Source organism: Musca autumnalis, unplaced genomic scaffold, assembly GCF_047663935.1.
Source record: "Musca autumnalis isolate F117 unplaced genomic scaffold, ASM4766393v1 scaffold_1, whole genome shotgun sequence".
Taxonomy (NCBI): Eukaryota; Metazoa; Arthropoda; class Insecta; order Diptera; family Muscidae; genus Musca; species Musca autumnalis.
In genome coordinates, this window is record NW_027411644.1 from 63,534,474 (window position 1) to 63,552,547 (window position 18,074).

General features: G+C 40.7%; 1 protein-coding gene and 1 long non-coding RNA gene across 5 annotated transcripts in view; one reads left to right on the forward strand and one right to left on the reverse strand.

Moving 5' to 3' along the window:
- Positions 1–1,853: 1,853 nt before the first annotated feature.
- On the reverse strand, positions 1,854–14,564 carry LOC141399757 (uncharacterized). Its single transcript, XR_012411936.1, has 3 exons — positions 14,512–14,564; positions 1,980–2,078; positions 1,854–1,897 (listed from the first exon to the last, which is right to left on the reverse strand). It is a non-coding gene; the product is annotated as an uncharacterized lncRNA (long non-coding RNA).
- Positions 14,565–15,030: 466 nt separating this feature from the next.
- The window catches only part of LOC141399744 (uncharacterized), a 239,377-nt gene continuing 236,333 nt past the window's right edge, over positions 15,031–18,074 (forward strand). For 2 of the 4 annotated variants that reach the window (XR_012411927.1, XM_073979000.1), the window contains exon 1: positions 15,031–15,533. The gene's annotated coding sequence lies outside the window, so the exon portion shown is untranslated. The remainder of the gene's footprint in view (positions 15,534–18,074) is intronic. The other 2 variants (XR_012411932.1, XM_073979012.1) reach the window with 1 other exon arrangement.

Here is an 18,074-nt window from a genome sequence, read left to right on the forward strand (position 1 = left end):
GTAATGGGAGAAACTGGCTGCTGTAACACTTAGGCCGAGATTGAGGGTTCTTTTGTCCTTTCGGCAGGTCTTGTTGTTTTGTGCAACATTCTAAAACCATGTTTGTGTTGGTATAGGATAGGATTTTTTACCCTAATCCTCCAACAGCTTGCCATGGTGGATGCTCCCTGCGATATTCCTCCCAGTCATTCCAGTACATGGAACCGGCATTCGTCTTATTGCTGTTTTTGCCGTGTTCTTTGAATACGCCTCTAAAATTCGTGAGTATATAATAGACAACATTTTTGGTTTTGAGCTTGCATTAGTTAAAAAGGCTTCCGGTAGGAGCTTCAAGTTTGACTTAAGAATCCTATCATTTGTAAATTTCTATTCAAGTTTAAGAAAATGTCAACAAATCTTAAAAAAAAACAACTCGATAAGTACTTCTATGTACATACGTAATTATTTATGTACGCCTATCCGCCGCCCTTAACAAGATCCGCTTATCTAATTCCAACACTCCTCATAGTTGTCTTGAAATTTATTTCCTCTTGTAATATTCTTATCCAAACTGGAGATCATCTTTATGGACACATTTCCTTTTGCGCAGCGGCGTTGTCGGCGGCAGCGATAATCCTCATTCAGTGTGTGTATGACCATGTAATCTGGATGGTAGTGCGGTTATGAAATTAATATGGTTTTCTTCATTTCTTCTTCAGCTACTCTTATGTGATGTTGTGATTCCTTCGATGCTTACCAACGAAATGTTAACAATATTTTCCCACAATCAAACAAGTTTCTTTTTTTGTTTTCGTCTATCTTTCTTTCTTTGGGTTTTTACATTGATTGTTTGTCCATATCCCGACCACACCACTTATGTGGCGTGTGTGTGTATATTGATATATGTGCACTTATGATACTTGTTAGGTTTCCTGTGTCTGATGATGCTGTGGCGGACTACGATGACGGCTACGACAAAAGGCAGCAGCTGAAACTGCCTCCCAATGTGTACAAATAATAATAATACAAGTCACAACACCATCAAAACTACTACTTGCTAAGTGCCACATTATGGCGCTGATGATGATCATCGTCATCATCTTTGCTGATTATGAGGATGATACTGATGTTTGTCGTGATCATCATGAAGCTATCACACTGTCATTGATTGCCGGTTTACTGCTTGCTGCTGATTCAGATTCTTGGTGTCTGCGCGTTATTGTACCACTAAAGAAGAAGTCGAGGAAGAAGAAAGGCGATCATTTGAGAAAATTACTTTATCCTGTGGTCTGTGGTCAGTCGGCAGTTCCTTGGCTGCCGTTGGAGTTGGTTCATTTGAAAAATGTTTTTGTGCCGCTTTTGATCTTGTTCGAAAGATTCTTTTTAACGTTTATATTCTTCCTTGTGGTTTTTGTTATTGTTGTTATTGTTATGGACAATTGTTATGTTGTACTGGACGTGGTATTCGTCTGATACTTGGCAAGCCCTTTACTGAAATTTGTTACTCTAGCATTGCATTCAAAGCTTAACATGCCCACACCCTTTGTGCAATTGTTTTGGTTTCCATATCTTGTTGTCTACCTAGCACTACCTTTCAATTGATTACGTTTGGGGACTTTAGCTTTGTCGATTGGCCGACTGGCCAGCCAGCCAGCTAGGCTCAAAGTTAATAGCAACATGGAATGCTTAGCTACGATTATCATCTTTTTGTATATAGTTGTTGTTGTATGGCTTTCATATCACTCTTTCCCTCTCTCCTCCTCCTTTAGAGCCATTGTTTTGCTGCCCTGTAGTCTTCAAATGTCTTCTATTGAAAGTATTTTTCTGGTCACATTCCTCCCTGGTTTTCCTTTTTCCAACGGAGACATGAGATAATTTTTTCTTTGTGTTTTCCAATTCATGGTTACAGCATCAACAGCTGGTGATGGGGCATGAGGGAGAAGTTGAAGGTGGTTTTGAACAATTTTTGACATTCTGCGGGCTTTTATGTAAGAACTCACGTTTGTCAAGATAAATTCCCTTGATATTGCGGATATCTTCTTTTGTCTAGTTGTGGATGTTGTTACGAATTGTCAATTAAATGACCATCTGAAATAAAACTATTTATAATCGGAATTTTATTGATGTTCTAACCCATTAAAAATGGAGAAGAAGATGTGTGAGAAGTTCTCAGGCTCTTGAGTGGATGGCTAATTAAGGAACGAATTAAAATGTGTACTTTGAAAGCACACGCTCGAACAAATATCTTTTCGTTCATTGGTTAAATATCTCTCATATTTAGGCTGAGAAAGTATGACTTGAAGACGGTTAGGGCCGCGGAATGTTGAGTACTATCTTAAATCTTCCCTTTTCTATGGGTCACAGTAACCGTTTGAGAATGCAATTTCACATGGAGTCGAGGCTCTACCTGGGATTTGGTTTCCACCAGTCATTGAGGCAAAGCACCAAACCAGACTATCAGTTTATTTGTGGTCAAAGCCGTTTCTCCGTATGCACCCAGCTATCTATATGCACACAAATAACTAATATATATTTCCTTTTCCATTTTCTAATTATATTCCTCAGGAAAGAACCATCGTTCTCAGACAAACTTGTTCACAACAAGTTTATCTCATTACAGATGCCAAAAAAACGCTCTGAAATTTTGTCAACAGTTTATCCTACACCGAGCTGAGCAGAAGAGGGCAAAAAGATCAGTCCTAAAGGGACTGAGCCTTCACTCCAATTCCCGTTGGAGGATGTGAGCGCAGCAATAGTCAGAGACAAACTTTGGGTATCGATGACATCTTAATGTCTTAATCTCGGCCGAGCTACTAAATATCTAGCAGACATCCTGACTTTATCCATCAACTCGACTGTGATCCAAGATATGTGGAAAATGGCTAGGATTATCCTTCTACTAAAACCGTACACATCAGTTGGCCGGGAAGACTTTTATCCCCCTATATCCCTACTGTCACGTCTAGACAAACTGTTACAACAAGTTAATCTCATTACAGGAGCCAAAAATGCGATCTAAAATGTTGTCAACTGTTTATCCTACACCGAGCTGAGCAGAAGTGGGCAAATAGATCAGTCCTAAGGGGGTTGAACCTTCACTCCAATTCCCGTTGGAGGATGTGAGCGCAGCTATTGTCAGAGACCAACCGTCTAAAGATTTGGGTATCGATGGCATCTCAATGGTCATGCTTAAAAATCTCGGCCAAGTTACTAAAAATCTAGCAGACATCCTGACTTAATCCATCAACTCGTCTGTGATCCAATATATGCGGAAAATGGCTATGATTATCCTTCTACTAAAACCGGACAAATCAGCTGGCCGGGAAGACTAGCGTGCATACAAACTTACTAACACACTGTCATAAATTGATCATATTTTTAATACATTCACATTTTTGTCTTCGCTCTTCTTGGTCGGCACTGGTCTAAATAAAACAAGACCTGCCGAAAGGGCAATCGTCGTAGCTCTAGATTTATCGAAAGTTTTTGACAGCGCCGAGCATTTTCCTCAAGAACATCATCAGCACCGGCTTGCCACATACAATCAAGAGGTGGTTGTGCAATTATATCAATGGCAGACTGGCACACGTGGACTTCAGAGGAAAAGACAAATCGTCGTAAAATGAAAATTGATTTACCACAGGAAGGAGTTATTTCGCCGTTTCTGTTTAATTTTCCAACTTTCGCCGCAAGCTTGCATCACACTGCACGATACTTGCCACTGGCGTGCCATCAATGTAATGGAGGGAAGAAATAACACCTACTTAAGTACGCTTTCAAATTATTTGCAGGAAAGAAATGTACAGCTTTCCCCGCCAAAGTCTACTGCTACGATTTTCACTTTGAGAAACAAGGAGATCCTTGAATATAAAAAAGAGACAGGTCAATACCTACCGTAAAGAATCAGAGAATTCTCGGGGTCATCTTCGATTATCTTCTTCTCATTTTCTCGCGACTTGCAAATGGAATAAACGACCAGAAGAGAAACAAGGTACTGAGAGCAATGTCGGGTACTTTATGAGGTAAGGATAAGGAAGTGCTGTAGGCAACTTACAAAGCTGTCAGTCGCTCAGTAAAGTGGGGTACACCCCATAAATTTGACTGTCATTTTTCATCGAATATCGATTGCTTTAGCCAACATTGATGAAAATGTTTGTGGTTTCCTGATGACTGGCCCAAAAATAGACTTCACACTGGCTGACATGACTGGCGCAAAAATGGACTTCACATTGGAAAGCAACCTATACTTGAACAAAAATCTACAGACAAAACTGATGTTGTGTACCCCGCTAAAAAAATTAGCAATACCTAGCGTAAAGCATTACAAGTCGCTCTTCGAACCGCTACCGGATGTGTTCAGATGTCGAGTGTTGATCGTCTTCATCAGGAGGCAAGGTACATAATGTGCTCATGTGAGGATGGATTGTCTGCATCAGGAGGCAAGGTTACCGTCAGTGCAGCTACATAATGTGCTCACTCGACAGTTCCGACTGGCAAAGCTTACCAACCATATCATCGTTGCACAGATTCTATCCCTTAGGCAAATCGGAGATAGAGCCCCGACATTCAGGCTGTCATACCATCTGACACCAACGGACTATCTTCTTCTCAGGGGACTGCTCCTAATTATTCTGCTGATGCTGCCAGATCTACTGCTGTTCCCAATACCGCTGCTACTGCTACCAATAACGCTGCTACTACTCCCAATACCGCTGCTACTACTCCCAATACTGCTGCTACTGCTACCAATACCGCTGCTACTACTCCCAATACCGCTCCCAATACTGCTGCTACTGCTCCCAATACCGCTCCCAATACTGCTACCAATACCGCTGCTACTACTCCCAATACCGCTGCTACTACTCCCAATACTGCTGCTACTGCTACCAATACCGCTGCTACTACTCCCAATACCGCTCCCAATACTGCTGCTACTGCTCCCAATACCGCTCCCAATACGGCTGCTGCTGTTCCGAATACCGCTGCTACTGCTCCCAATACGGCTGCTGCTGTTCCGAATACCGCTGCTAATGATAATTATGCTAATGTTGACGGTGAGAGTGACGACGATGACGTTAGCGACTTCGAGCCCCCCCCATGTAAAAAATTAGCAAAAGCTCCCAGCAAATCACCATTTCTAACAGCAGCAACCGAGAGAAAACAAAAGATAGAGATGGCAGTGAATGAGTATGTTCACGGAGGATTAACATATGCCCACCTCAAAAAGAAATACGGATTTCCCATAGAAACTTTACGCTATCACGATCTCAAGAAGCAGGAACAATTAAGACAAGAAAACAATCCAAATCTTTTGAAACCTGAGCCAGTATTAGTGGAAAGTAAAGAGGAAGCAATAAAACTTGCTGTGCAAGAATATATGCAAGGTGCCAAAAAAGTATTTGTATGCGGAAAATATAATGTTTCCCAATCAGCAGTGTACCGGTATATGAAAAAAAAAAAATAACATAACAATAAATAAAAAATAATTAAAAAAATTAAGTTACAGTGTTTTATTAACTACACTAAAACCTAATGGAGAAGAAGATGTGTGAGAAGTTGTCAGGCTCTTGAGTGGATGGCTAATTAAGGGACGAATGAAAATGTGTACTTGAAAGCACACAAAGAAAGATCTTTTTGTTCATTGCTTAAATATCCCTCATATTTAAGCTATGCAAGTATGACTTGAAGGAGGGAAGGGGAATGTTGAGTACTATCTTTTACCTTCCCTTTTCTATGGGTCACAGTAACCGCTTGAGAATGCAAATTCACATCGATTCGATTCTCTACCTGGAACTTGGGTTCAACCACGGCACGACGCACGGCACCAAAAATCAATTGAGGTGGTCAAAATCAATTACGGTGGAGCAGTTTCTCCAGCTGCCCCCATCTAACTATATGCACACGAATAACTAATATATGTATTTCCTTTTCTTGTTTTCCATTTTTTAATTATTTTTCTCAGGAAAGAACCATCGATCTCAGACAAACTGTTACAACAAGTTTCTTTCATTACAGATGCCAAAAATGCGCTCTAAAATTTTGTCAACAGATTATCCTACACCGAGCTGACCAGAAGTATGCAAATAGACTAGTACTAAGGGGGTTGAACCTTCACTCCAGTTCCCGTTGGAGGATGAGAGCGCAGCTATAGTCAGAGACAAATCATCTAAAGCTTTGGATATCGATGGCATCTCAATGGTCATGCCTAAAAATCTCGGCCGAGTTACTAAAAATCTAGCAGACATCCTGACTTTATCCATCAACTCGTCTGTGATCCAAGATATGTGGAAAATGACAAAGACTATTCCACTCCTGAAACCGGAAAAATCTAATAACCGGGGAGAATCAATCGCCTGTCACGTCTAGCAACGGTTTTGGAGTCACGGCTACTTCCATGAATGAGCAGCAGCTGAACACCAACATGGCTTTAAAAAGATGCGCAGCGCCATCCCCAGCACTCACTGATGTCGTTAACAACACCACAAATGGCCTAAATAAAACAATACCTTTCGAAAGGACAATCGTCGTAGCTCTAGATTTATCCAAAGCCATGAACACCAACATGGCTTTTAAAAAGATGCGCAGCGCCATCCCCAGCACTCACTGATGTCGTTAACAACACCACAAATGGCCTAAATAAAACAATACCGTTCGAAAGGACAATCGTCGTAGCTCTAGATTTATCCAAAGCTTTTGACAGCACCGATCATACCATTTTCTTCAACATCATCAGCTCCGGCTGGCCACACACAATCAAGAGGTGGTTGTGCAATTATATCAATGACAGACTGGCAGACGTGGACTTCGGAGGGAAAAAGACAAATAGTCGTAAAACGACAGTGGATGTACCTGCCTCCGTTTCTGTTTAATTTTTACATTTCCAACTTTCGGGCTGCCACAGGCGGCCGCAAGCTTGCATCATACTGCACGATACTTACCACTGGCGTGGCCATCAATGCACTGGAGGGAAGAATTAACACCTACATAAGTACGCTTTTAAATTATTTGCAGAAAAGAAATGTACAGCTTTCCCCGCATAAGTCTTTTGCTACGATTTTCACCTTGAGATACAAGGATATAAAAATAAGAGACAGGTCAATACCTACCGTAAAGAATCAGAGAATGCTCGGGGATCATCTTCGACTATCTTCTCATCTTTCCGAGACATGCAAATGGAATAAAAGACCCGAAGAGAAACATGGTACTGAGAGCTATATTGGGTACTTCATGAGGTAAAGATAAGGAAGTGCTGTAGGGAACTTACCTAGCTGTCAGTCGCTCAATAAACACCCCATCAAAAATGGACTTCACACCGGCAAGCAACCGATATTTGAGCAAAAATCTAAATTCAAAACTGATGGTACTCGTATGTACCCCGCTAAATAAAGTGGAAAGCATTGCAAGTCGCTCTTCGAAACGCTACCGGATGTGTTCAGATGTCGAGTGTTGATCGTCCTCATCAGGAGGCAAGGTTACTGTCAGTGCAGCTACATACCCCCTGTTTTTGTAAAAAGTTGTATTGTTCTCACACGAATTGTCAAATTTTGTAAATCGATTTACTCGCCTTAGCGCAAATGTGGAACGCTGATTTTTGAATGAGGAATTCATAACTATATATAGAACGTGTATACGAAGAATTAGGTCTGTATGTCATCTAGGGGTTGAGCTATGGATGTCCAAATTATTACGATTATAGACGAACGAACGAAAAATGGTTACAGAAACAGGGTGATAATGTGCTCATGTGTGGATCGTCTGCATCAGGAGGCAAGGTTACTGTCAGTGCAGCTACATAATGTGTTGCTCACTCGACAGTTCCGACTGGCATGCCATTTGGCAAAGCGTACCAACCACAGCATCGTTGCACAGGATCAATCCCCCAGGCACATCCGGAGATAGAGCCCCGACATCCAGACAGTCATACCATCTGACAACAACAGATTTCTTCTCAGAGGGCGATTCATACCCAAACATTCTCCAGCGGTTTTTGATATCGAGAGAACCCTACCCAGACGCATCAGAACCATACTCGCGCAACTAAGGTCTGACACATATCAAGTCAGAAGTCCATGGTGTTGGGAACATTTTGGCACGGTGCAGACAGGGACCCCATTCTCGTGTACAGCCGATCCCACAGATTTGTGCCCTAATGATTTGCGGAACAGGTGGAATTCCTTCATCTACCTACATAATTCAAATCTTACATATCTCAATTAAAACTCAACAATTATTCACAATGACAACATCCAAAAAAACACAACTTATCGTAATGGATTTCAGAGGATAAGACGAGAAAGAAGCTAGTTATGAAACTATATATTCTTCCAGTTCTGTAACTAGCTTTCCGCTTAGCTAGCCTTTAGAACGGCTAATAGCGTCCATGCTAGTAACACGTCAAGTAGTCAGTCTAGTCTTCCAATTCCAAATGATCATACTCCCCATTCCAGACAACGGCATGATGAATAGGCTATAATTAATTCCAACTGCCTTCCCAGATGTCAAGGGCACCCTCCGCAGATGTAATAGCGTGTTGGCGACCTAGGTACCTTCTTCATTTCCTGCAATTCAATTGCAATGGTCTTAGAAACTACATATGTACATACATACTTCCTCCAGTTTCAGCTCAGAATGCGTAGCTGTTCTCGTATGTCGGTAACTCATTTCAGATTATGCAATTCAGTTACAAAGGTCTTAGAAATAGGTAACTTTAGATCACTACTTTATGTATGACAATGACATAATTGCTCGTCCTCTAGGAACTACATCATCCCACTTGATTACTCTGACACCTGCACCCATTCATTCTCATTCTGATACTTTCCTATCGACTATGAGTATTTCAGTTCATTCTGCAGACGTCTACTTTCCGCCCGTTAGCAACATTGGACCAGCTATGACCCGAGCATTTACCACCTACTACAAGGAGGTAACAAAATTGATCTTTGCTATTTGGTATTCCCAACTTCCGAACGATCCACACAATGGGAGTTATTCTGAATAAAAGCTTTCTCCTTAAGTTTAAACGGCAGAGAGACAAAATTGACGGGGAGTTTCATTCACAATAACCCCGAATGTGTTTATTCCATACCAGATAGATGAACCCCATTCCTCCATCAACGTGGACTTTTCTAAATTAATTACTGACACATGTTTGAGCTCTCCAGACATTTCCATCGTCAGTCTGGCGCTTCTTCCTGTTACATGCTGGCTTACAAAGTTCCTATTAAATTAAGACCCTACTGCAATCTAGGTCATTGTAAACCCAGCGATTTCGTTGAGCCCGACCAATGCAACTTCATGAATTGTAATATATGGATCCAATTAATGGACGACCACTATATCACGCTTTAAAACCTAACTTCCACTCCGACCTATGCCACAATGCGTTCGTTGACTCCCAACTTGGAACCTCAAATATCAAAAATTTGCATATTTTGGCATCTTCTTAAAACCGACACCAATAGTCGCAAGGAAAGTCCCCAAACCTTTTGGATGTTTAGACTCAGTCACATAACGCCTAAGATGCAATCATGCATCTTCTTAAAACCAAACTGCCACTCCCACTGTGCTTCTCTGCTGAAGATAATGAAGCAATATACTCTGCAATTCCTTGCCGAGAATGGGAAACATACTGTTACCACGATATGATAGAGTAATAGATTTTCAACCTCAGAGTAATAGATTTTCAAGTGCGATGGGCGCCAGGTTCGAAATCTGCATTACTTGCTGAATTGCAGACAAAAGCAGTGAACGAATCCATATGTCATATGAATGAATCTGCTACACAAACCTTAACATGTATATTCTACACTACGCCCTGTTTTAAAAGCAAACTGCCACTCCTCTCTTGAAGACAATGATACAATATACTCGTTAATACCTGGCCGAGAATTGGAAGCAGACTGTTGCCACGATACGATTGAATATTACTTGACCTCAGTGGGGCCTTACACGATTTACACGACTCACGAAATTCTGGTTGAGCAGTACCCAATTTCGAGATCTGCATTAAGGACTGATTAGCAGAAAAAATAAATGTATGCATGCCACATGCCCTCTTTCATCTCAAGTGGACACTGACCTCCCCGTGGTGTCACCTGGGGAACTGCCTTTAACACCCGTTAAAGGTAGTGAGCTAACATGTGCCGCGCGTTCACCCATAAGAACGTTAAAAACTTGGGTTTGGGCGTCGGGTTAGTAACCCTCCCCTAGAAAAAAACAGCCTACTATGAAAAAACGAAAGAAAAGAAAAACAAACCCCTCTAAAGTTGACGAACCCCGCAAACGTTTTAAGGACCATGATCTGCGAATCTGCAACTGGAATGTTCGCACTCTTTATAGAGAAGGTGCAGTCTTCGCATTGGCAGACGTACTTGGAAAGTACAAAGCCGATATTACTGCCATACAGGAAATACGATGGACTGGGAAAGATGTCACAACAACACCTAAAGGTGACGCACTGTATTATAGCTGCCATGACACAAAGCATGAGTTTGGTTGCGGTTTTGTAGTTGGTAGGAGGTTAAAACATCTGGTCTCCAGCTTCACCCCAGTGAATGAAAGACTTGCTACAATTCGATTTAAAGCAAAATTCTTCAACATCAGCTTTATCTGCGCTCATGCCCCAACCGAAGACAAGGACGAACAGACCAAAGATATATTCTACGAGAGCTTAGAAGAAACATATGACCGTTGTCCTGCCCATGACATTAAAATTGTTCTAGGCGATTTTAATGCCAAAATTGGAAAGGAGAATATCTTTGGACAAACAGTCGGGAAATTCAGTCTACATAGTGAAACATCAGACAATGGAATGAGGTTGATAGACTTCGCAGCGGCAAAAAACATGGTAGTTAGCAGTACCAGATTTAAGCATCTCGATATTCATAAGGGCACTTGACTGTCTCCAGACCAAAGAACAATAAATCAAATTGATCACGTTGTGATAGATGGAAGACATTCATCGAGCGTGTTGGATGTACGATCGTTCCGAGGAGCAAACATAGATTCGGACCATTACCTCGTTGCAGCAAAGGTACGTACCCGTCTAAACGTTGCAAATAAAGCACGGACAGACACAACACGAAAGTTGGACATCGCCAAGCTGCAAACACAACAGATAGCCACAGCATATTCCACTCAACTGACCCAATTGCTTAATGATAGCGCTTCTCGTCCCGATAACATATCAGCACAATGGCAAAATATTGCCCACTCCATGCAAACAGCCGCAAAATCAGTACTTGGATACCAGAGACCTCCACCAAAGAATCCGTGGTATGACCAGGAGTGCCGTGCTGCTACCGAAGAAAAAAATGCGGCATATAGGGCTACTTTACAATCAGTAGCAACGCGTAGCGCACGAGAGAGGTATCGGGAGAAAAGGAGAGAGGAGAAACGTCTTTTCCGCAGGAAAAAGAGAGAAATGGAAAAGAGGGAGTGTGAACAAATGGAGATGTACAGGAGACAGAACGAAGTCCGAAAATTCTACCAAAGAGTGAAGCATCAAACTGATGGCTTTGGTACAGGAATATCCTCCTGTAGAGATCAACAAGGTAATTTGGTAACTGATACAGATAGTGTGCTCAGGATATGGAAAGAACATTTTTCCAAACTGTTGGTATCCGATAGCAGTGAAGACGGCGAAGATACCACAGATCCAATCCCAGATGATGGTATTGAATGCATACCGCCCAGCCAAGATGAGGTAAGGACAGCAATAAACCGGCTGAAGAATAATAAGGCGGCAGGAGCAGATGGTCTACCAGCCGAGCTGTTCAAAACCGGAGGCGACACGCTGATAAGGTGTATGCATCAGCTAGTTAGCACCATCTGGCAGGAAGAACGCGTACCCACAAGAAGGGTGATAAGACTGCGTGCTCCAATTATAGGGGCATAAGTCTGCTCCCTATTGCATATAAGATAGTATCTGGCATATTGTGTGAGAGACTAAAGCCTATGGTCAATGAAATTATTGGACCCTATCAGTGCGGCTTTAGACCTGGCAAATCCACCATTGACCAGATATTTACATTGAGACAAATCCTGGAAAAGACCCAAGAAATGCAGATCGACACCTTCCATCTTTTCGTCGATTATAAAGCAGCATTCGACAGCCCTATACGTTCAAAGGTGTTCCAAGCCATGTCTGATTTTGGTATTCCTGCAAAGCTCATTCGACTTTGTAGAATGACATTAACTGAGACGAGATCCTCAGTTAAAATTGGAAAGAACCTCTCCGAAGAGTTTACTACCAAAAGAGGTTTCAGACAAGGAGACGGCCTGTCGTGTGATCTATTTAACATCCTACTGGAAAAGGTCATACGAGACGCGAAGGTCAAAAAAAAATGGAACGATATACACGAACAGCCACATGTTACTGGCTTATGCCGACGACATTGACATCATGGGTCGATCGATAAAGGAAGTAACTGACACCTTTGCAAAAGTCGAAAGAGAATCTGCTAAAGTTGGTCTGGCAGTAAACGGCGTAATAACCAAGTTGATGGTATCGACGCGTAATATGTCCATAAACACCGCACCATCTGTGAATGTTGGTACCTATAATTTTGAGGTAGTAAAGGACTTCGTCTACCTCGGCACCGCCATAAACACAACAAATAACATCAGTTGTGAAATACGAAGAAGAATAGTGTTGGCTAACAGATGCTACTTTGGGCTGAGTAAGCAGTTTAGGAATAAAGCCACCTCTCGTCAAACAAAAATAACACTGTACAAAACACTGATACTACCCGTGCTAATGTATGGTTCCGAAGCATGGGTACTTGCTCAAGCAGATAAGGCAGTGCTTTGTGTGTTTGAGAGAAAAATTCTTCGAAAGATCTACGGGCCAATCTGTGTTGACGGCGAATATCGGCGTCGTATGAACATCGAGCTGTATCAACTATACAATGACATCAATATAGTTGAACGAATCGAGATACAACGATTGCGATGGCTAGGCCATGTTATAAGAATGAGTGATGATGAACCCGCTAAAAAGGCGTATAAATACGGGCCGCATGGAGGTTCTCGCAGATCTGGAAGGCCAAAGCTTCGTTGAAGCGAACAAGTGAAACGAGATATCACAAAGCTACATATCCCAGATTGGGAAAATACAGCAGCAAACAGAGAGGATTGGAGATTTTTTCTTAGTTCGGCTTATGGAACAAATGTTCTGTAAAAGGCCAGCTAAGTAAGTAAGTATGCATGCCACAATGCGCTCGTTGACTCGCAGCTTGGTGCCTCAAATGCTCACAATTTTCATATTCTGGGGAACAACTCTCTTATCTTCCAACAATTTTGAGCTTCAATGAAAATGGGCAAGTCATCTGCAAAAGCATATACCTTGGATCCGCTGTAGGCTTGCAATAAATAAATAAATCGCCGGGATCGCTGCGGACAACCTGAAACAACATCAATAAATACTCTTTTCCTTGTGTTTTTCAAGGACGTGGGTTCAAACCCCAGCCTGGCTCAGCTGATTTTATTTATTTGAAGATTTTTCCTTTTTAGGCGAAGATAATTTTTCGAATTAATTTTTGTAATTAATTTCTTGTTGGAATCGAGCTTGATGATCAATAATGCAATTGAAATATAAATACTTTTTTGTTTGTCCCAATAGAGGAAGCCGCCGAGAGAAATTGTATTGCCAAAGTTTCATTTCCTGGCATCCTATTTCCTGTGGGCAGGCATAAACCTTTGAACAACACCAATAGTCACAAAAAAATCTTCAAGTTCCCAAACCTTTTCGACTTGCAGACTCAGCTACATAATGCTTTAAACCAAACTGCCACTCAGACTCTGCTCCTCTCCTGATGAACCTTCAATACTTTGCCGAAAATTGGAAGCTGATTGTTTTGCACGATATGATCGAAGATTACTCGACCTCAGTAGGGCAATGGCTTTCACAATTCACGAGCTCCTGGTTCGGTAGTAGCTTTCCGAGTGCAATAGGTGCGAGATCTGTATTAAGGACTGAATTGCAAGCAAAGTGAGTGCATGCATCCGTGCCGCAATGCGCTTAATGATTCACAGCTTGGTGCCGCAAATGCCAAACAATTTCCATATACTGCAGATCAACTTATCTTCCAACAAGATTTAGCGTCAATGATCATCTGCAAAAGCGTATACCATGGAACCACTATAGGGTTCCAATAAATGGACCACAGGGATCCCTGAAGCCAACCCTGATCTACATTAATGATTACTTTATTCTTTTCACCAAAAGAGGAAGCCAATGATCAGAGAAATAGTTTTGCCAACATTTTATCTCCTGGCATCCTAATTCCTGTAGGCGAGCATAAACTTTTGACCAACACCAGTCGAGATCTGCATTAAGATGGTTTTTCAGTTTGCGGCATAATGACGCAATAGAAAAAATAAAACTCTTTCGATGTAAATTGCGATATTATTTAAACAATGACTTTAATGACTATATGACTAAAACTATATTCCCTAATAAAATTCCTGTAATGTGACATATTTTATGATGGCATGATGAAATAAAGCAACAAACATTAACATATTTACCCTTTGACATGGCGGTCGCTGTTGTCATTCATAAAGAGCCCCAGTAATTAAATTGATCAATCTCTCTTGGTTTTCTATCACAAATGTGACACTTGTTTTATTTCCCCTTTTCTCTCTTTCCGTGTGGCACATTCCCAATGATTGCTCTCATTTGTGGTTAACTCTCTCCCTACTTGAAGAAAAAAATAAAAACACTTGTTATTAGTTTTGTCGTCGTTGGGGTGACCAGCAGTTATGCTTTATTGAGGAGTGGAACTACCTAACTAAGCAACCAACCAGCCCAGCCATGCATTGCAATGTCTGTCTGATTGCCAGTCTTTGCTGCAAACCTGTATTACAATTTACTAACAACGAACGCTGTTGTTGTTGCATGTCTTGTTAATAATGTTGAGCGTGAGCATATTAAAGTGCAGAGAGAGTGAGTGAATAATGGAACAGTGTTGTGTGTCAATTATGGTGAGAGCAACAACACAAAACATAACAGAGGCATACAGCCAGCCAACTAGCCAACCAAGCAACAGTTCGATATTAAGTCAGCAAGGCAAAACTTTAGTTAAACGAAAGATATCGTGGCGAGAGGTTGTTTTCGAAAGATCAAAACGGTTAAATTTTAAAAAAGAAATTTATTTAAAAAAGAAAAAAACTAGAACAAGACCGTATCGTCGTCGTTCGTGCATTGTTTATGTGTGTTCGTGTGTGTATGCCTGCCCCCAGAGTGCATGGTTGCATTTTTGTTTGGTTATTGATTCTCAAATAAAAAGAAGTTTAAATAAAAAAATAAACAAAAAATATTTACTCTAAAGGTGAATAACGAAGAAAATTAACGAAATTAATATCAAATTTAAAACAAATATTGAAATTGCCAATTTTGTGTGCAGTGGTGGGGTGTATAACTTCCAAAGAAGAAGAAGAAGAAGCAAAAAAATAAATAACTACAAACCAAAAAGAAAACTTCAATGGATATGTAAATTGTGTTGCTGTGCTGCTCATATTCAAGAAATTGTTTACAACTTCAAACAAAGGTTAATAAATTGAATAAAATAAAATGTGCAATTATATTTAAATTGAGAGGAATTTTGTGAAAACAGTCTCCCTTCTGCCGAATCTTTTTTTTGTGTTGATAACTTGTTGCATATTTTTGTTGATATTTCTGATCTGAATCATAAAATCTCATCTCAGTCTTAAACTTTTCTCTCAAACTATTGTTCTCTCTTTCGGGTTGTCAATTTTCCTCATAACATACCTAAAGCACTCTGTGTGTGGTGCCTTGTATGGGGGGAAAGACAAATCAAATAGAGTTGCCGTTAAAAAAATCTTGTTTTAGTTGTTGCTGTTGTTAATAGTGAAACGAATTTATGCCTAGTACGTAGAGCCCTCACTAACAACATACAGTGTTTCACAGTGTAAAAGACTCGGTAATATGCTTATGTAATAATAGGCCTAAATCCAAAAAAGGCGGACGTGGATAATTTTGGCATGATCAACACAATTAGCCCATGCAGTCCATCCAGATTGCAAAGATAACATTTTCCTCGAGAGGTTCTTGAAAAATTTCCGAGAGATACGGGACTTCAAACTACCCATTGTAACCATAACATTGACTACAAGGCGCATGTATCGTAACTTCCGCCTGCAGAGTTGGACTTTCCGAAATGATTTTCCGAAAATGAACATCCCTAATAAAACTCCTGTAATGCGGCGCATTTAGTGGCCTATTGGAATATATTAACAACATTTAACATATTTTACCCTTTGTCATGGCGGTTTCCGGCATTCAGTCCCGTGCCTAAAACATTTAAATACGTTGGATATAGGAGACTACATCGATGTAGTATAGAAAATCAAAGCCGACTCTGTTCCTCTACTGAAGACAATGAACCAAAATACTTTTCAATACCTTGTCGAGAATTGAAAACAGACTGTTGCCAAGATATGATTATTCGACCTCAATAGAGCAATGACTTTCACAACTCACGAACTCCCGGTTGAGTAGTAGATTTCCGAGTGTGATTAGTGCCAGATCCGAGATCTGCATTAAGGACTGATTTGCAGGCAAAAGAAGTACACATATCCATTCCACAATGTACTCGTTGACTCGCAACTTGGTACCTCAAGTGCCAACAATTTAAAATTCTCTTATCTTCCAACAACTTTGAGCTCCAATTAACCAAAATATTTTTCAATTCCTTGTCGGGAATTGAAAACAGACTATTGCCACGATATGATCGAAGATTATTCGACCACAGTAGGGCAATGACTTTCACGACTCCCAGTTGAGTAGTAGCTTTCCGAGTGTGATTGGTGCCAGATTCGAGATCTGCATTAAGGACTGATTTGCAGGCAAAAGAAGTACATATATCCATGCCACAATGTGCTCGTTGATTAGCAGCTTGGTGCCTCAAGTGCCAACAATTTAAAATTCTCTTATTTTTCAACAACTTTGAGCTCCAATGAACCAAAATACTTTTCACGAACTCCCGGTTGAGTAGTAGCTTTCCGAGTGTGATTGGTGCCAGATTCAAGATCTGCATTAAGGACTGATTTGCAGGCAAAAGAAGTACATATATCCATGCCACAATGCGCTCGTTGACTCGCAGCTTGGTGACTCAAATGCCAACAATTTACAACTCTCTTATCTTCCAACAATTTTGAGCTCCAATGAAAATGGGAAAGTCATCTGCTGCTTGGGTTCGCTGATATAACATCGGTATAAATTCGCAAAGAGCGATATAAGAAGACAGGAGACCCTGGCGGAGGTTTTCTATTCTATAAACAAATCTGATGAATGTATTCTTGTATTTAGCATACCCTTTCTGAGCTTTCCTTTTTACATTGTAACCCTAATGGGTCAAATCTCATATGGACCCTAAGGCACGCAGGCATTCCTTTTTATTAAAGGATCTTACCGAGGTCTTCTACCCAATAAAAGTACAATATGAGGGCCTTATATTATATATATGACCCTAACGGATGTTTTCTACTTTTTAGAAGTCCCTTAGAGAGCCTTTACCAATGGTTCCATTCTATCAAGCATTCCTTTTTTATTGAAAGCTCTTACCGAGGTCTTCTATTCCATAAAAGTACAATATGGGGGCCTTACATTCTATATATGAGCCTAACGGATGTTTTCTACTTTTTAGAAGGCCCTTAGAGAGCCTTTACAAATGGTTCCATTCTATCGTATACCCATGTGGAGGTTTTCTATTTTATGAAAGTCCCATGCAATTACTTTCTAGTCTTTAGAAGACCCTTTTCTGTAGAAGTCTCATGTAGTTTTTTGTTTCATACAAATCGCATTCTATTCTATAGAAGACCTTTACAGAAATCTTATATTCTACAGACCTCTCTTATGGTCGTATTATAATCCATATAAGTCTTTTGCTTTGCGTTTGTAATTTATAGAAGTTTGATGCGATTGGGACCAAGAAGACCTGTAAAATTCTTCTTGTTTCGACTAAACGTCTTTGAAGACCTTCTACTGACCAATAGAGATGTATAAATGAATTCTCTTGACAAGGAGTTTCAGTTCATTTTCTCATCAATGAACCTCCCAAGTCCTTCTA